The sequence below is a fragment of the Trematomus bernacchii genome, unplaced genomic scaffold, assembly GCF_902827165.1.
Source record: "Trematomus bernacchii unplaced genomic scaffold, fTreBer1.1, whole genome shotgun sequence".
Classification (NCBI taxonomy): Eukaryota; Metazoa; Chordata; class Actinopteri; order Perciformes; family Nototheniidae; genus Trematomus; species Trematomus bernacchii.
In genome coordinates, this window is record NW_022987869.1 from 2231851 (window position 1) to 2250864 (window position 19014).

The 19014-nt window shown below is 40.2% G+C and overlaps 1 protein-coding gene across 2 annotated transcripts in view; it reads left to right on the forward strand.

The window, feature by feature from the left end:
* Positions 1–19014, forward strand: part of sept12 (septin 12) — a 100997-nt gene that overhangs the window by 58121 nt on the left and 23862 nt on the right. The window contains exon 1 of one of the 2 annotated variants that reach the window (XM_034113621.1): positions 6979–7065. The exons of the other annotated variant lie outside the window; for it this stretch is intronic. The gene's annotated coding sequence lies outside the window, so the exon portion shown is untranslated. Of the gene's footprint in view, positions 1–6978; positions 7066–19014 lie in introns of those variants that run through there. 2 annotated transcript variants of the gene reach the window in all.

Sequence of the window (19014 nt, forward strand, 5' to 3'; positions counted from 1 at the left end):
TACTTCTAAATGGGTAATCTCAATTAAATAGAGACATTCCTACAGGATCACACAGTCCAGGTGTGTTCCAGTGAGTTTTGGTTCGCAGCATGGCTGAGAGATAAACTCAGCAACTGTGTAAACATTTTTTATTCTTGCATAATACAGGATTCTAAAGCTTTGTCAAATTTCCCAGGACCTTCATTTTTATTAGTAGAAATCTAGTAGCAAAGTGATTTAGGTGTAAAAAAAGCTTGGTTCACAGCAGTACACACCCCCACCCACTTTATACATTCATGCAGGTGGCCATGAACACATGAACATGTTACAGGAAGTCAATCATTTTTATGATTCCCTGTCATGGAGAGCAGTGCTGATGGTTGTTGCAGCAGTAGAAAAAAACAGTAGAGCAAAATCATGATCATACATTAAATATCCTAATCACAGCGGAACCTTAACCAGGCACATGTGACATGATATTCATTTTTCACCACACTTCAAATGACTACCTGTTGTTATCATTGTGACATAAACTGTTTTGAATAGCATACTAGCATACCAATCCTGCTTCAGTAGCATAAGCCCTTTTTTTTATACTGGCTATCAAAAAAGCCAGTACATGTGTATGTATGTGTTCAATACATACACATGTCGTCATATCAGTCTCCATCACAGCTTCACCTACTTCCAAGGATGAGGTTAAACTTTGTCAACCCTATCAAACCATTTATTCATTAGACCAACGTGTTCGCCGATTTGGCCTTGAATCAGTTCATCATAAAACAAATTACAGGCACATTTAAATATGGTATGAGTAGAACAAGTAAAAATATGAAAGACAGCCAAGCATGTATCTCCTTGCCTTTAATCATACGAAGCCAGATTAAATTAAATAACCACTTCTCAACCCTTATACTTTTCTCCAGAGTGCCGTGGTTCATGGTTTATTAATGTGTTTCAGCGGCATTTACCGACCGCTGCAGTGATTGTGATAGTCGGACATGACAACCTGTGCAGCCCATGTATTGATTCCATCCGATAGCTGCTATAATACAAAATGTCTGCCTGCTCTCCACAATGATCAATGACAGCGAACGGATGGTCAATGTAAGGTACAAATAAACAGAATCACACGAAGCCTGGTTAGTGTTGCCTGACTTTATAAAGTGTGTTTTTTTTAATAAATGTTCTAGTCACTTTGGTCAGCGCTACTTCTTGTTACAACTTCCATTTGCCGTACTCGCCATAAACTGTTATTGCTCAGGTTGTGTGTGTGTGTGTGTGTGTGTGTGTGTGTGTGTGTGTGTGTGTGTGTGTGTGTGTGTGTGTGTGTGTGTGTGTGTGTGTGTGTGTGTGTGTGTGTGTGTGTGTGTGTGTGTGTGTGTGTGTGTGTGTGTGTGCACCTTCTCACCACTTGGGGGAGGCACCATCATCCTGTGGAGCAGTGGGTCTCACTACTGGGCTCTTCATTATGTCCCACAGGCTTTTCCACCACAGTGATATAAGAGTGACTGCTGTAATCATTATTACCTGTCTCCTAACCGTTACATGTAAGTAAAAACAATAGGCTATAAAATACCCAATTATCAATGCATAGAATCATCGCACACTGACATACTGTAAGTATGAAATACAGTTTGTTAAGATCTAAATGGTAAGCATTGATATATAGCTTTTCCAGTATTTGCTCAAGCAATCAAACCACTTCTGCATGTACAAGTCAATCAAACAGAGGCATACAGCCAGCTGCTCATCAGAAGTGATAACATTCACTCACCGAGCGAACAATTTGGGTTTTAGTATCTCACCAAGGACACTTAGACACGTTGACTGATTCAAGATTCAAAGGTTTATTGTCATAATATATACACAACTATGGTGTAATTATGTAATGTATGGAAAACTTAGATCGCAAGTTCCTCGACAGTTCAATTTACGAAACATACAAAAATAATATATATTGATAAAAAACGACTGCAGAGGTTGGGGATTGAACCATCTGATTAGTGGACATCCGCTCTACCTCCGCCCAGACTAGAGTTCTACTTTACAACTCAATGACATTACTGCAGTTCTACTCTAACTTTCAATGACTGTACTAGAATTCCATTGTAGCGCCGCCCAATCACATTACTACTTCTTCTATAGCTGTTAATGACGTCACTACAGTTTTACTAATGCCATCAACAGAGTCCTGCTCTACCTCACAGCCTCGCAAGGAGGCACACACTTCACATTCCTTTACTCACCTTTGTGTGTCAGCAAACTGTGTGTGTATATTATCATTTATCAGTTTTTGTGTTGAATTATTCAAAGCAAGCATTTATTTAATGACCAACAAAAACCAGTATTTTTAATGTTTCCACTGCAGCGGTTCTGAGCCCTGAAAATGTGTTCAACTCTGACCCCAACTATCTTCTCAGCTGAGTGTCATTTTTCTTTGGCATATGACCTTTTTGCATGCTATTTTGTTAATAGTGTTTCAAATCTATATTGTTAATTAGTTAAATGGTTTTACAAAGCAGTTTGAAAAATGTTTCTAAGTAGCTTTAGTTAACCAATCTTCCTAACTTTGCTGTAGCTCAACATCTTCCAGCGTGAAATAGCTGTTAGCTTGAAATGTGGCTTCCCTAAATATGTATGTAATAGTTGAATCAATCATTGCAGTTACCTAGATTAAACTACCGGGTATCTGGGTTAACACACATATTATTCAGTGGCTATTGAATGTCAGGATCATACAGGAGATGTTCATTCAACAGCTGTATTTCTAAAGAGTGGGATGAAGGAGTGGGATGGGAATGTGAAGTGTCTGGGAATCGTATAATGTGGGTGATGTTGGACTGCTGTCACCTCAGGGTTCAGTTAACAAAGTCCCTCCATCATCATGTCATTTATGGGAAGACAAAAGAACTGTGGGACAAACACTGAACATGTGTTTACATGGTCAGTTCAGCAGAGGCAGCACACTGAGGACAGGAGGGAAAGAGACGGGGACAAACTGTGCTGCTTTTCACTTATTCAGATTTCAATAATGGGAAACAAGCTTAACCTTGATTTAAGGATTGTGTCACGTTTTTTATCTAATAAGAATACTCCCATGCCCATATATACAGTGAAAAAGAATAAGAACATTAGCCAGGCATACATGTGAATTTTTTTTCACCATAATTTAATGACCACCCGCTCGCTATCACTGCCTGTTTTGGAGAGCAGTTCACCACTTCAGCACCAAATAAGCCGTCTGTGAGGTTTTTTAATTATTTTCCTGACTATCAGGTGTAGTCAATACTTGGGCTACATAATTAGGCATGTCAGACTTTCACAATTAAGATCAAAGAGCAAAATACGTGGGTCAAATATGCCGGTAGAAAACAGCTTATGCCACAATGATAGCAGTAGTTGAGATAGCCAGACCGGCTTCGGAGGCTATGCTAACAGCATCCATGTGATACGAGAAACTTCATTTACTGTGCTGTGATGCCAAACACTGTGGTAAAACTGAACAAATATTCACTTATGAGGAAATAAGCATCAGGGGAGATTACTTGTGCGACCATCAGACAGTGGATTACTACCTTCCAGTGGCAGCTAGCAGTATGCTAACAGTATGCTAATAGTGTTCAGCTATTTTTTTATTTAGTTTTAGTCTTAGTCCTGTGTTAAATTTCCTTTTTAGTTTTAGTCATACTTAGTCACCTTCATCCTGTTTTTATTTAGTCAAGTTTTAATCGACTAAAAGTCTGAGCATTTTAGTCTTATTTTAGTCAAAGAAAACTAATTATTTGAGTCTACTTTTTGTCAATGAAAACGGTTGAGTCTTTTTTTGTCATCAGATTATATAGAACATTTCAGTCAAATTAGTCTAGCCAAAACCAATAATTTGTCATTTAGTCAAACTTATTTCACAATAAGGTTATATCTTGTCCTTATTTGATGAAAAACACAGGTTGAATGATTAAGAATGCAGCTTTGCAGAGAGTATCTGGTCAGGTTTGTGGTGTTTTTACCAGCTGTGTTAAGGCTACATTGCTTCCCTTCTGATAAAACAATGCATTCGCTTTTTTTCTCAGCCTCATTGTAGCGAAAATGGGCCCAAATATCACATCGTTTCTTTCTCCCAAGCAGTGGTGGCTTTAGACGTTTTCGTTGTCAGTCTGTACACAACTCGAGTCGTCACTCACTCGCGCTGACGGGGGGGGGGGTATATATTCGGTTAACGCGACCACTGCTCCCAAGCCCTGTTGTTGCCATTTTTTTTTTTAGTTGTTAGTTGTTAGTTAGACCATGAGTTAGACCCGAGTCTTCCTGACAGTTCATATTGTGCCGCTGCCCGGTGTAATTCAAATGTGCCGCCGCGCGCAGCACAGACACACAGCTGCTGCCCAGCCGCAGCACCGGAAATGGAACTGCTGGGAGAAAAACTGACTTTCAGAGATGTAACGTTATCTTTGATAATATTTCGTCTCCTCATTTTTCGTCAACGAAAGTAAAGAGAGATTTTGGCATAGTTTTTATTTAGTAAACTACATTTTCGTTTCGTCACTTCTCGTCAACGATAATGCATGATGATTTCGTTACAGTTATTGTTTACTGCTGTCGGTGCCGTCTCGTCATCGTCTCGTTTTAGTCATGGAAAAAAAGGTCGTTGACGAACATATTTCGTCATAGTTTTAGTCAACGAAATTAACACTATATGCTAAACTCCGGTGGAGCCAGCTCCATCGACTGTCAAATGCTGAGTCATGGTGACAAACCATTAGCAATGTCACTCCGGAGCTGAGTATAAAGTTGTTCTTCAATTTAATCTGGCTCCACAAGAATAAGAGCAACATGAGCACAGCTCGACGCATTCTGCCATTGTTGTTATTGTGTGCGAAATTCATGCTAGTATCTGAGAATATCAGCGATGTAAACAGGACTCTGAGCGGTGAAAGTCCAAACTGGTTAGCATATGAGACGCAAGTTGAACCAACTGCAATCCAAAGGCTTTGTATGGTCTACAAAGGCTAAAATCTGTTTCTCTCCCACACAAATCCACCCCACCCCCCCCCTGCCTGAAACAAACGCCTCCATTGGACTCCTTTGTTTACTTCTGTAACATACTGACATCACTATGTAACACTCACGCTTCTATAGAGTGGTGCAGGGATGACGTATTTACCCGGAAGTAAGCTGTGCATGGAAGACAAAAAAGCAATGGGATTCCTCCATAGGATTTTGGAAAATAGCTCGAAATATGGTCTCTGGAAAACGAACCTGTTTGATAAATGCACGTTTTGTTCAGCCACATGTCTACCCTACTTTTATAATTTTCTAATCATAAATTCCCATAAATGTGGGAGGCTGTAGCGCAGTGGTTTAATGCGTTAGGGTTCGGATCAGGGGAGCACAGGTTCAAACCCCACTGCAGTCAGCATATCGTTGTGTCCCTGAGACACTTCACCCCAAATTGCTCCTGTGGGGATTGTCCACAGTATTGAGTATGTAAGTCGCTTCGGATAAAAGCGTCTAACATGTAACATGTAATGTAATGTAATGTAATAAATCTAATCGCCAGAAGCAAAATGCTAACGTTATGCTATAAACTAACTACAGCCGAGTACAGCAGGGTCACCCGACTTCAACGTCACGCCACGTCAGAACAGGGGCAAACAAACTTAGCGGGAGTGTTTACGTGTTCGGCGTAATGACGTACAACGTCCTCGACAACTTCTGTAGTCCTATTCAGCCACTTGTTGACAACCATCGTTTTTCAGACACGTAAACTCTTAAAAAATCACCAGTGGGGTCACTGATGATGTATTTAATGTCGTAGAACAAAACGTGATCTGTCTCTTAAATGTGTGTCAACCACAGACCTTATTTCCAGCTATTTTCCTAAATCCTATGGAGAAATCCCATAGGCTCTCAGACGAGGGAACCAGTAGTGGTAAAATGCTAACTCACTTCCGGGTTTTAGGACTCGTCACTGCACCACTCTATTGGCTAGCACTCCAACAAATTGTACGTGATAGGCTAAGGGGCGGGACATCTCTAAGCGATTGACCAATCACAACAAAGCCGGCCAGCTAACCAATCAGAGCAGACTGGGCTCTGGTTTCAGACAGAGGGTGAAAAGAGGTGCTGCAGCACAGGCAGTATGAGAAAAGAGCTTTTGAACATTAAAGCATGGAGACATGTCACAGTCGAGACACTACATACTGATATACACCTGAACATCAGCAGGAGAGGACTCTTTAAAGTAGAGACACTACATACTGATATACACCTGAACATCAGCAGGAGAGGACTCTTTAAAGTAGAGACACTACTGATATACACCTGAACATCAGCAGGAGAGGACTCTTTAAAGTAGAGACACTACATACTGATATACACCTGAACATCAGCAGGAGAGGACTCTTTAAAGTAGAGACACTACATACTGATATACACCTGAACATCAGCAGGAGAGGACTCTTTAAAGTAGAGACACTACTGATATACACCTGAACATCAGCAGGAGAGGACTCTTTAAAGTAGAGACACTACATACTGATATACACCTGAACATCAGCAGGAGAGGACTCTTTAAAGTAGAGACACTACATACTGATATACACCTGGACATCAGCAGGAGAGGACTCTTTAAAGTAGAGACACTACATACTGATATACACCTGAACATCAGCAGGAGAGGACTCTTTAAAGTAGAGACACTACATACTGATATGATCCTGAACATCAGCACAATAGGGCTTTTACTATGTTAAAGAGCCAGATAGGTGCCAGATGTTTTCTGTTTACAGAGCCTGCATGGATCAATAACACACAGTGAAATAAACAGAAGGAAATATACATTGAGTTGTCATCTAACAGTCTGTTGTTATTGAGTTAAACAGCCAGCAGAAGATATAACCAGGAAACAGTTTCCCCCACAGGGCAGGAAATGCATCATCCTCTGACACACTTACACACTTACACACACACACACACACACACACACACACACAGTGCCACGCCCCTCCACACACACACAGGCAGTGATATGACATCCTGTCGAGTCGTAGTGTGTCACTGCTGCCGGCTGTGTCTCCACACCAGGTAAAGAACAGCTCTCCTTCCTGTTTTCAGACCTTTAACAGCTTTACACTCCTCAGTCTCTGATATATCAGCCGGGGTCTTTTCATGTCTGTCCGTCTTGTTGTTCTGTGGAGGTGTTTCAGGCTGGCACTGAACATCTGAACATGTGAAAACTAGTTTGCATGCTTGTCAGCTGTGAGTGTGTTGGCATCCTAGCACAGGGAACAGAGATACTATTTAATTTAACATATAACTATACTACAAAACTGAAAATAAATAGTTACTGACAGTGTTAGAAAATAAATGTAAATGTACTCAAGTACTGTACTGAAGTACAGTTTTGATGTACTAGTAATTTACTTGACCATTTCCATTTTATGCTAAATCTTAATTCTTCCCCACTACATTTTGAAATGTGTTACTTTTTACTTTAAAAAGTGTTAGTTACTTTGTAGGTTGATATTATTAAGGCAAAAATATAAATCATCTGATGAATTATGATGCTGGATGATGATATTGTTATGGATTGAGATATCTGTTAGTAAAAAGTCATTCATGTTAGCTCCATCTTTACCTTTCAAAATAAAAAAGGATTTATACAATATTGGAACCCTTATTCTAATCCAATGATATTATATATATTATTCTGAAATGGGACATTATGAATAATGAGTACTTTTTGTTTTGGGTTGTTGCTTTAAGTTTGTGTGGTTGCAAATACTTTTGTACTCTTACTTAAGTCAGAAATATTTGCAATGGAGTATTTTTACACTGTGGTATTAGTACTTTGCCGTGAGTACTTCTTAACTATAACCACTGTGTAAAAATACTACAAATGTGTTACAAATGTGTTTTACTTTAGCTAATTAATTTCATAGTTAAGAAATATTCATATGAGCGTGTTCTTTGTGGTTTAGTTGTAGTGTCAGGTTAATCCGTTTTTACTGCACAGTTTATTACTCAGCTTTCCGGATGCTGAGTTTTTCAACGTCCTATTTAAAAAAGAATGACCATAAACTTTCCATTCATATTTCTGCACAAAAAGCTTTAAGCATTTCTCACTGCATGCTTTTTAATCAAACAGAAGGAAATAGATCATTTGTTGAGGACTATTTGTTAGCGTTGGATTAATACACTGTCTCCTGTGAGGTCAGGCTCCTCCTCAGACACCGGTTCATCTGCCATACTTCAGAGAACGTGTCTTTACAGATTTTATAAATCGTATTTCACTCAATCTTTCAAACTTCAGTATTATAGAACCCAGTGGTGAGCCGTCAGGGCCCTCTAGGCCCTCTCTGAGGGCCTAATATATTCTAAACAATTATATTTGAAAACATTAAAAAAAAAAAAAATGTGTTGTTATATTTTTCATTAGTTTTACCAAAATAACTCCATTTAATTGTATTTAAAATAACATTTCCAAATAAATAAATCCTTCGAATCTGCCTATTCAGTTTCTGTTGGAATGTGAAGGGTTAAATGAAAGAAGCTCCTTTAGCCGTCTCTGCAAGTTACTGTGAAGAGAGGAGCTGATTGGTGGTCCTGCTGTACATTCACAGAGGGCTAGTAACTCAATGAGAGAGTAATGTCAAATGACAGTACAATTGACCAATCATATCTTCCCTCTAAATGGGTGGGCTTTATTTTCGCGGACTTTATGACAAGTTCCGCCCGCTGTGAAGTTGATGCATGTGTGTTATAGCGAGGCGAAGTCCCTCCCTTTCCGGTGGACCTCATGGGACCTTATTTCGGAAAAATTATGTATTGAAGTCAATGGAGAGAGAAAACGTATCTTTCGATCCCGTTTGAATTGTGCCATGAATTACACATATGATGTTTGTCAATCTTAAAAAATAATTTCCATGTCAAAAAAGTCACAGTTTGTCGTAAACTGTTGAAATATAAGACTATGAAAAATACGCAACTTGAAAGACTACAAATCCGTGTCGTGTAAGTGATGTCATAACTGATGTCATAATTGTTTTCCTCCACTAAATATAAGAGATAGCTAAGATAAGATCTTGTTTTGCACCCCGGGCCGTTGTTGTGATATTGCGCTGAAGTATACGCTGTGACGTAATAACTCTTCTTTTTTTTCCGAGGGAAGGGGTGGGGTCAGAGGGCCTAGGTATAAAGGTCACGGCTCGCCACTGATGGAACCTTACATGCTGGATAGTGGATTCAAAGTGCTTTAAAAGACAGTCTAATAATAAGAAATGTGATTACGTACACATGTCAAAGTAAAACAATGAGTATGAAGAAAATGAACTCAAAATGTAATAATAATTACACAAAACAAAATAAAACAAAAACTAGATTAATAGATACAAATAAAGAGACACACATAATGCTTGTACATTAAGTCGTATCAATGAATTAAGAGTTTCTTCACATTGGACCTTTTAGCAATAAGGTTAGAAATATAGAATAACTGGAGATAACCTTTGAGTCACATCCGGGAGACGCTTTCCCTTTTAACAGATGTTCTGAGTTGTATCACAGCTTCCTGTTCCTGAGGTTCATCAGCTCACTTTGACTTCAGTGTGACAAGAACATCCAATAGTGACATCTTCTCGGTTTCCTAACAAACATTAAATGCATCACTATAATCATCCTGATTATTGTAAAAGATGCTCATCACAAAGATGTTCTAAATGATAGGCTGCAAAGTCAGCTGCACATACTTAACACTATTTTACACTTTAATAAAAGAAAGCAATGAGTTGTCTAACAAGCTAAGTGAATGAATAACATCTGTCTATAGCTAATGATATTACTTTAAGCAACGATGCCAAATAACAGTAACCTAAAAAACACTGTAATTCATTATTACAGTGATTATAATACATTGTAAAAAATATTATAATGCATTATATCTCTGCTCTATGATCCTTGTCTAAAACACTGACAGTGAGTGACGATGAGGAGGTTTTAGCTTTCTTTAATGTCCAACCTTACTATACCCTATTGTAATGTGTAATGAGTTATGATTGTTTCTATAAAGCCTGTCCAATATTCATCAGTGTTTGTATCTATCATTATACATTGCTATATACTGTATGTATTTGTATAATACATTATAGACAGAATTTTGCAGAATGCTAACCTGATGACTGGCTGATATTATTTGTCGAGTCTCACAGATGATGCAGGTCACATGGCAGGATTCAGAACCAGCTCCTGTAGTTTACCAAAGGCGTATCCAGTGTCTTATCAACAAATCTCGCTGTGATAGTAACCGAAGGGAGTGGTGAAACAATCTTCAAACATAAATCAGTTCGCCAAAAAAATGTGTCCTCAATAGAATTAAACTGAAGTGTTTCACTCCACCAGATTTATCTTTATATCAGATCAAATGCTTCCGCTCACAACACTGTGTGCTCCACTCAGACACTTTTATTCGTGTGAGTCTGAGTATTATGCAGCCGCTGGTGGGAAAAACACAGAAATAATTTTCATAATACACACTTCTTCAATGTTCTACTCTGACACGTGACACTTTGCACATTCCTTTCTCTGTCTCTTTTGACTATAGACAGATTTGTATCTGTTTTCTTTTCCTTTTTCAGTTGGACAACAGGACATAAAAGCATTCTAACATTTTTCAGTTGAAGTGATTTTGTATGAGTTCTGTTGATTAACTTTAAGAATACTTTGTTAGTCCTGGGGAAAACTGGGTTTTGTTCAATTTTTGAATGAATACAAAACATAAATAATAAATAACCAAGAACAAAATAAATAATACAATACATATACATATATACATAACAAGTTGAAGTAAAAATATGCAGTACAAATACAAGATAAAACAAAGATATATATATACAAACACACGTTAAAGGAAAATGCCGGATAAAAGATCAATTATAATAAAAATGATTTATATAAACCTTTAAAAACTAAGGATTTGCTAATTGTACTTCAATATAGAAGTTATTTATGCCTGATGATACATTTAAAATAGTAACAATTATTAAAGTATATTTAATTATTTAAAGTAAAGTATATTTGGCTACATGTATATTATATTATAACATTGTATTTTGGCGGATGCATACGTGATATATGCATCTTCTGTGATAAACATTTTCCATTTGCTCAAGCCTTCTGCAGGAACAATGAGACATTCATGAATGTTATAAGAGCATGAATGCAGCAAACAGGTGCTTCATGGGTCAATGTTCATACTATCTCTGAACTCATTTCACCCAGTACCAAGTTTCATAAGACGAGCTGAGAGCTCTGTTGGCTGAACAGGAAGATACATGTTCATAACGAACAATTCCACTTTTGTCAAACATTCTGTTTACGTAAATACACATCACATTACATTTCTTTTAGCTGACACTTTTATCCAGACGATATTAGCTTCCAATTGGACAAACCATTGTACGTGCTGCTGCATTAGCTTTTATTGGGCCAAGGTGCCATGGAAACAGGCGGGTTCTCAGTCTGATACAGAAGATGAGGTGTGTTTTTCGGTTGACGGCTGATTGATTGGCTGATGCAGAGTGAAGTGAACTTGCTGGAGTGTGTGGTTTTACCATGCCCTGGATGTAGGAAGGGCCTGGTCCATTCACAGCATGGTAGGCCAGCACCAGTGTCTTACATTTGATTCAGACAGCCACTGGCAGCCAGTGAAAGGAGCGGAGGAGTGGTGTAGTGAGGAAGAACTTAGGAAGGATGAAGACCAGTCGTTGATGTACAGGTCAGACGGCACAGGTAGACCAGTCAGGAGGAGTCGAGACGTGAGAAGACCAGAGCCTGGACAGCCTTCTGGGACATAGCGGACGTACCCTCCTGATGTTGTAGAGAGTGTCTCTGCAGGAGCAGGTAGAATAGCAGTGATGTTGGCAGTGATAAGTATTATATATTTGTATATTTGGTTTGTTGAATTTCTGCATCTATTGGTGAAATCATTATGATTACACGTTGCAGTAAGTAAAACAACAGACTGAAAATGATTATTTCTGTAAAAACGTTCAGAAGTGTCTGCAGGTGTTCTCCTCAGGCTGCATACATTCCAAACACCCCCAGCAGTCCCATGTTGTGAAAGCCTGTATGTGTCAGAGGCAGAACCCAGATACTCTTATCAGTGTTTTCATCAACAGATTGATGGGAAGATAATAAGAAGACACTGTTTACAGATTTTAGCCCCAGCACGAGCACGAGCCAGAACCTGAACTTATTTCAGTGGAAATAAGTAGCAGCAGCGTTCTGAGTCAGCTGCAGTTATCTCATTGATTTTTCAGTAAGCCCTGCAAAGACACACAGTAGTCCAGACGGCTGAAGATGAATGCATTGACACGTTTTCCATATCCTGCTGAGATGTAAGTCCTTTGATCCTTGATATAGTCTTAAGGTGATAGTGGGCTGACTTTGTATTTAGAAAGGTCTCGATAAAGAGAAAGAAGAAAGTGATAAAGTCTGGGACAATCATGTACCCCGACAATGTCTCTTTAAGGCAGTGGTTTCCAACCTGGGGGGCGCGCCCCCTGTGGGGGGCGCAGCGCTATTGCAGCGGGGGCACGTGGAGCTTGGGAAGAAGTTGTAAACAAACATTGTTTGCTCGTAAAATCAATCAAATTGACACATTTTTAACACAACCGGCAGTTAAAAGAAAAGTGGACGAGCCCACGACAAGCCTTTCAGCTATAATGCCCAAATCAACAAATCTCTCTCTCTCTCTCTCTCTCTCTCTCTCTCTCTCTCTCTCTCTCTCTCTCTCTCTCTCTCTCTCTCTCTCTCTCTCTCTCTCTCTCGTCTGTGTGGGGGGCGGGGAAGCTCCCTCACAGACTCGCTGCAGCGCCGTGCACACAGAGATCCGCCGGTGGAGAACATAGCGTTCAAAAGTGACAATCTAATCTACAGAGCTCGATGTGGTCAATGCTCGTTTGCCATAAGTATTTTCGCGGAAACACGAGCAATGTGTCCATCAGCTGGCCAAAAGGCATCATATTTATTCGGAGAAATGCACCGTTTTCAACTTCCTTAACTCGGAGTTCTGTTGCCCCAATTACGTGTAAGGTGGGAGAAGTACTCAGATCAAGTAGGCCTACTTAAGTAAAAGTAGTATACTGCAGGGTAGCTTGTGAATTTACTCCAGGTGTAACTAAAGTCTGATTTAAGAGTTGATTATATTCCACATCATTCATCCACATCTGTAAAGTAACTAAATGTATTAGATACATGTAGTGGAGTAAAAGTACACCATTTACCTCTGAACTGTAGTGGAGTAGAATTACAAAGAAGCAAAAGTGGAAATACTTAAGTACCTCAATATAAGTACAGTACTTGAGTAATCTACTTGCTACCACCACTGCAGGTATGGTATGTGTGCTAGCAGCCCATAATCCACACTATACATCAAATGAATCAATGTGAATTCTGTTTCTAATTTGTTTAGTTTTTCCCCTAAAAAAGAACAAAAGTAACCTATAATAAAAATACTGTTAAAGAACCGGATCGATAAGCAGTATTTGTAATTGTTTCAATTAGGCCTCATTATTTCACAGTGGCACTGGATCATCTGCCAATACAAGCACTTTTGTTCATGTTCAATCCATAATCAAATATAAAATTATAATTGGATATTTTTGTCTTGTTATTATTAGCAGAGAAAATGTAATGTTTGTACAACTATATACAAATGAATTATACCAATCTCAGTGGGAACTGGGAGGCTGTGGCTCAGTGGATAGTGTGCTGCTCTTCAAATCAGGGGATAGCAAGTTCGAGTCCCACTGCAGTCAGCATGTCGTTGTGTCCCTGAGACACTTCACCCCAAATTGCTCCTGTGGGGATTGCCCACAGTACTGAATGTATGTAAACTCTCTTTGGATAAAAGCCTCTAACAAATGACATGTAATGTAATGTATTGGAAATGGATTAGGGGGGGCTCGAAAATATTTCCAATTCCACAAGGGGGGCCTGACTGAAAAAGGTTGGGAACCACTGCTTTAAGGAATCAAAGATGGATTCATCTCCAGTGGTTGGTTTTATAGGTCAGTGACTTGGATCGGCCCGCACCTCCATCCCACCGACTGACAGCTCAGCCTGGGCCGGGTAAATGATTCTGACGGGGGAGGGGGGAGGAGCTGGGGGGAGGAGGGGGGAGGCGAGTCCTTCTCCTCTATGGGGATTAGTGGAAGCTTCTTGGGCCATTTACATGTGAATGGATCCTGGAGCTGCTTTTAGCCACCAACAGCCCCCCCCCCCCCCCCTGCTCACTCTCTCTCCTGCTCCTCGTGTCTCTCACTCTTTCTCCCCACACTCCTCCCGACATCAGGGAGAAGCAGAGAGAGGGAGAGAGGGAGAGAGGCAGTAAGGGAGGGAAAGATACTGGCAGGACCATCACGGCAAAGTTTGCAGGAAGGAGTTTAAAAAGGAGCCCCAGATCTTCAGAGAGGCCTTCACTGCCAACCAGGGAATCAGACAACTGGCTTTGTGAATGAGAGAAGGTAGGAGTTTTTTTGTGTCTCATCCCCCATGGATGTCGGTGGGCACACTCAGTCTTCTGGGCTAACAATGAGAGCTGACAGGACTGGTCCACTTTGGCGGTCAGGATGGGGGTGGGAGGGTTTTTAGGCCTCTGCTGGCTTCTTACTAACTGTTGAATCAAAGGGATCCATGGAGTCACTGTTGTTTCTCGGTTTCTCAGAACTAAGAACATGTTGGCTGCACAACTGAGAACGTGCTAGAACTTCTGCTTTGTTGAAGTATTTAGGATTCAGAGCACATGTTGAATCTAAAATCTCAATTTGAAAACCATGCACATTTTTAAAGAACTGCTTTATATAGCACTCATTGTTAAGTGTTCAACATGTCACCAAACTGTATAACATGGTAAACCAATAAAATATCTATATTTAAAGGGGACCTATCATGCAAAATGCACTTTTTTATGTCTGTTATACATAAATATGTGTCCCCGGTGTGTCAGGGAACTCACGCAGCGTCAGAAAATAAAACTCTCTTTCTTTTCCTCCGTACCCAAATCTCTAAAAACGGGGCTACAACTGAGCTGATCCAGATTTGCGTCTGATATGACGTAATATCGGAAATGTAGGCTGGCTTTACACCCACGGCCCTATCAGAAACGTTGCTATCAGAAACAATGCCCGACTGTTTTGGACGTAATATGGTCGGTGCATGTTTACATTAGCATCGCTAACACTCAGAGCTAACCTGTACTGCACAGAGCATGTGTGTGAAGAAGCAGGAAATAAAAAGGAACTCACCTTGTGGTATAACCGGCAAGAGAGAAAGCCTTTGAGCTCCATACTGTTTCAGAAAGAATCCTTGATAATCCATGATATGGCGTTTCATCACCGCAATATCTGGCGGTAGAATCTCCCGCATAAGCTCAGCCCCCTCCTTTTTTTATAAAGCTTTATACCCCAAATCAGCACTTTTGAAACAGGAAGTGAAATAGAGGGATATGAGGCATGGCTAGAACGGGTGATCTGTTTGGTATTTTGAGCAAAACACTTCATAGACATGTTTTTTATATATTTGTATATATCTGAGACCTATGCTATTGCCTAAAAATAGCATGATAGGTGACCTTTAATAATATATTTAATAATGGGTAAAATTCTGACCTTTTAAATCAAGTTATTACTAAACTATCTCTCAAGCATAACTGCTGTTCACATAAGGCTCTTTAAAACCAACCAAATATATATTTGCTGATTTACATTTTCTGTTTATCATCTTATTACTAAAGCAGCTACATGTTACAGTGATGAACGACGGAAATGATCAGTTCTATGTGAGATTTGCATTTATGTTTAAATGATAATTCAGGTTTATTCAGTCTTAGATCTTATTTTTATTGGTTCCATTTTGTAGGCATTATATTTCTATCATCTTCAAAATAGTGTTGCAGGTAAAGAAACATTAATCTGATGAGTCAAGACACAAAGTAGAGAGATGATTCGACAGGTGGAAACAAACCTCTCGGTTATCCCACACCGTGAGGAAGAAAAACCTAGGCCAGACAGTATAATTATTACTCTGTTAGTAACATCTGTCAGTGGACTTGGTCTAATGCTTCTGTCTTTCAGGAGCAATTTGTTTGATGAAAAATGAAAGATAGTAAGGCCAAACAACAACAAACTGGAACAATTCTATTGATATTCAAGGATACATAGAAGTAACCGTTTCCATTTATAACTTAATTTTGGGTTAGGGTTAGCATGTCCTGGGCATCTTTGTTAAAGTCAAAGGAGTTGAGCCACACATTTATATTTGTGTGACTCGCATGTTATCAACACTGCAGTAGTCTGAACAGTGATGACATGGGAGGTAATCATTCAGTGCCTCTTATGTGTCATAAACGGTATCAGCTAATATCCTTCTCTGATCATTTAGATTATTTTATGCTTATATCTGAATGACATCAGGTAGTAATCAGAAGACGTATTGATCTTTGTTTTGATAGAAATGAATCCCTATTCTAGTTTAGATGAAGCAGGCGGCTGAATCGAATGTTCCGTTCACACATACAGACTCAGGAGCTAAGGGAGCTCAACCTTATGCAAATATTCTCTGATGCAATGCTGGGGACAGATATGGAATCTGTCCATATGTGTACCATGTTAAAAAAGACCACAAGCAAAGCAATTCTGTACTCGAGAAAAATACAACCGTACATCGACTATTTCGTCATCTGAATCTATGTGAGAGTTTGTAAATTAACAAGAAAGCTACAGCTTTATGAGAGGACAGAAACTCCCTACTAATTAGTGTATTTTACCGTTCCAAACATGTGTATATCTATGCTAATACTTTAGCAGGTTCTCTGCTGAATGACCTGCTGTGTGGGGTCCTGCCAGCCCAGTACTCAATCCGTCTACTTCTGACTTTGTCCAAGTTCCAAACTCTAATTTATTTGTGTGTTTTGTTAAATTCTCTATTCTTTTTAAACTCCACACATTCTGTTGTTAATCATGGCTCAGTATGAGTGGTACATTCAGTGTCAGGTCAGTTGAGTAGGACTTAAAAGCCCTGGGGGAGTTCAGTAGACTAGTTTGGGTTCACACCTCAGCCATCATGGTCTGTCGTTGTGAGTCGGGCTTGGGTTGGACATGTTAAGGTACAGAGTGTGGGTGTTTCTCAATGTCGAGTAAAGCTGCTCCAGAGCCACTATTTCAAGCATACTACGTCATCGAGTGCCGCCGAAGGACTGTTCCAATGTCCAGCATACTTGGAATTCTACCGTGACCGGCGTACTTCGTAGCGAGACATTTCGAGGCTGCGCATGTGTAGACTCTGCGATCTTAAAATCCCCACAATGCTTTGCGCACGGACCAATTTCCCCAAATCTGTGGAGGAAAATGTAAGGCGGGGCCTCTCATATGACGCACACTTGCTCGCCTGTTCCACTCTTCGTTTTCCGAATGCCAGGAAGTATTCTTGCCTCGCTTCTGAAGCAAGTGACTCGGAAGACATGTGCTACCAAGCAAGCGTACTCGACATTGAGAAACACCCTCTGACTGCCTTATGGCACATTTCCACTACAGCGCGGTTTAAGCGTGCCGTGCCGTGCCCGGCCCGTTTTTGGTTGCGTTTCCACTAGGCGTAGTTCCGGCTAGCGGGCACTTTTTCACAGTTTTTCTGGCTCTCCAAAATCGAGGTTCTTTTCGGGCCAACAACCGGGCTGAGTATGCTAAACTAGTGAGAGAATCGCTGGCAACTACAACAAAATGAACATATTTTACCGTGATTTAATTGTAATACACGTTTCTAAATGATGCCAAAGTAACAACATACTGATACCGGTTAGTAAAATATGAGGAGCTGTGAGCTCTGAGGGCTAACAGCTAAAGGCTGATGTTGGTTTTGTGTTTCGCATTGAAGATGACGTCACGGCTCCGCCTACACTGCGTTACTAGATACTACCCCAGTTCCTAAACTGTAATGGAAACGCAGCATAAAGTGAGCCATACCGTACTAAGCCGAGCGAGGTCCTGCAGTGGAAAAGCGCCATTAGTGTGCTTCAGACAGTGCTTTTCATGTTGTCTAACATCTTAAACCTGCGTTATGAGGGCGCAATCACATCGACAATTTATCACGTCTGACAGGTTCATGATTAAAAGAGGCGGTAATAAGGTTGGGTTTGAACTTTTCTCTGAAAAACGTTCTTGTATACAGCTGATTCCAAAAACGGAATGCCTTTGAGGGGAGACTGAAGGTGCATGCAATGTCTCCATTTGTACAATTCATCACATCTCTACAAGGTTGCCTTGTCAGGGTACAAGGGGGCATTTCAAGCTGAACATGTCTAATACCCCTTTCACACCAACGGTGTTTCAGGGCCGGTTCGGTGCTGGTGCTTGAAAAGCACCGGGTTTTCCTGTTCACACCGCAGCGGAGCAGCGTCATAGCTCCGGAATCCGGTTCGTTTCGAGCACCAAAAAGTTGTCCGTCTAGAAGCAAGAACCGCATACGTCACGCTTACGTCGGAGGGGGGCGAGATTAACCTGAGCTAACACTTAAGGCGAGTACGGCAAATAAAAGTTGTAACAAGCAGTAGTGCTGAGCAAAGTGACTAGAACGCAACCACACACTTGTTAAAAAAAACACACTTTATAAAGTCAGGCAACACTAACCAGGCTTCGTGTGATTCTGTTTATTTGTACCTTACTTTGACCATCCGTTCGCTGTTATTGATCATTGTGGAGAGCAGGCAGACGTTTGTTATTATAGCAGCTATCGGATGGAATCAATACATGGGCTGCACAGGTTGTCATGTCCGACTATCACAAGTAGAATCATAATGAAAAATACGTCGGTAAAAAGTGCCTGTAGAAAACTGCTTAGCAAGTAGTCAGTTTAGCTTCGGTTGCTATGCTAACATCACCCATGTTATACCAGAGAAACTTTCATAACAGCGTTGTGATGCCAAACAGCGTCAATTCAGACTGACACCAAACAGCGTCAATTCAGACTGACACACATTCACTT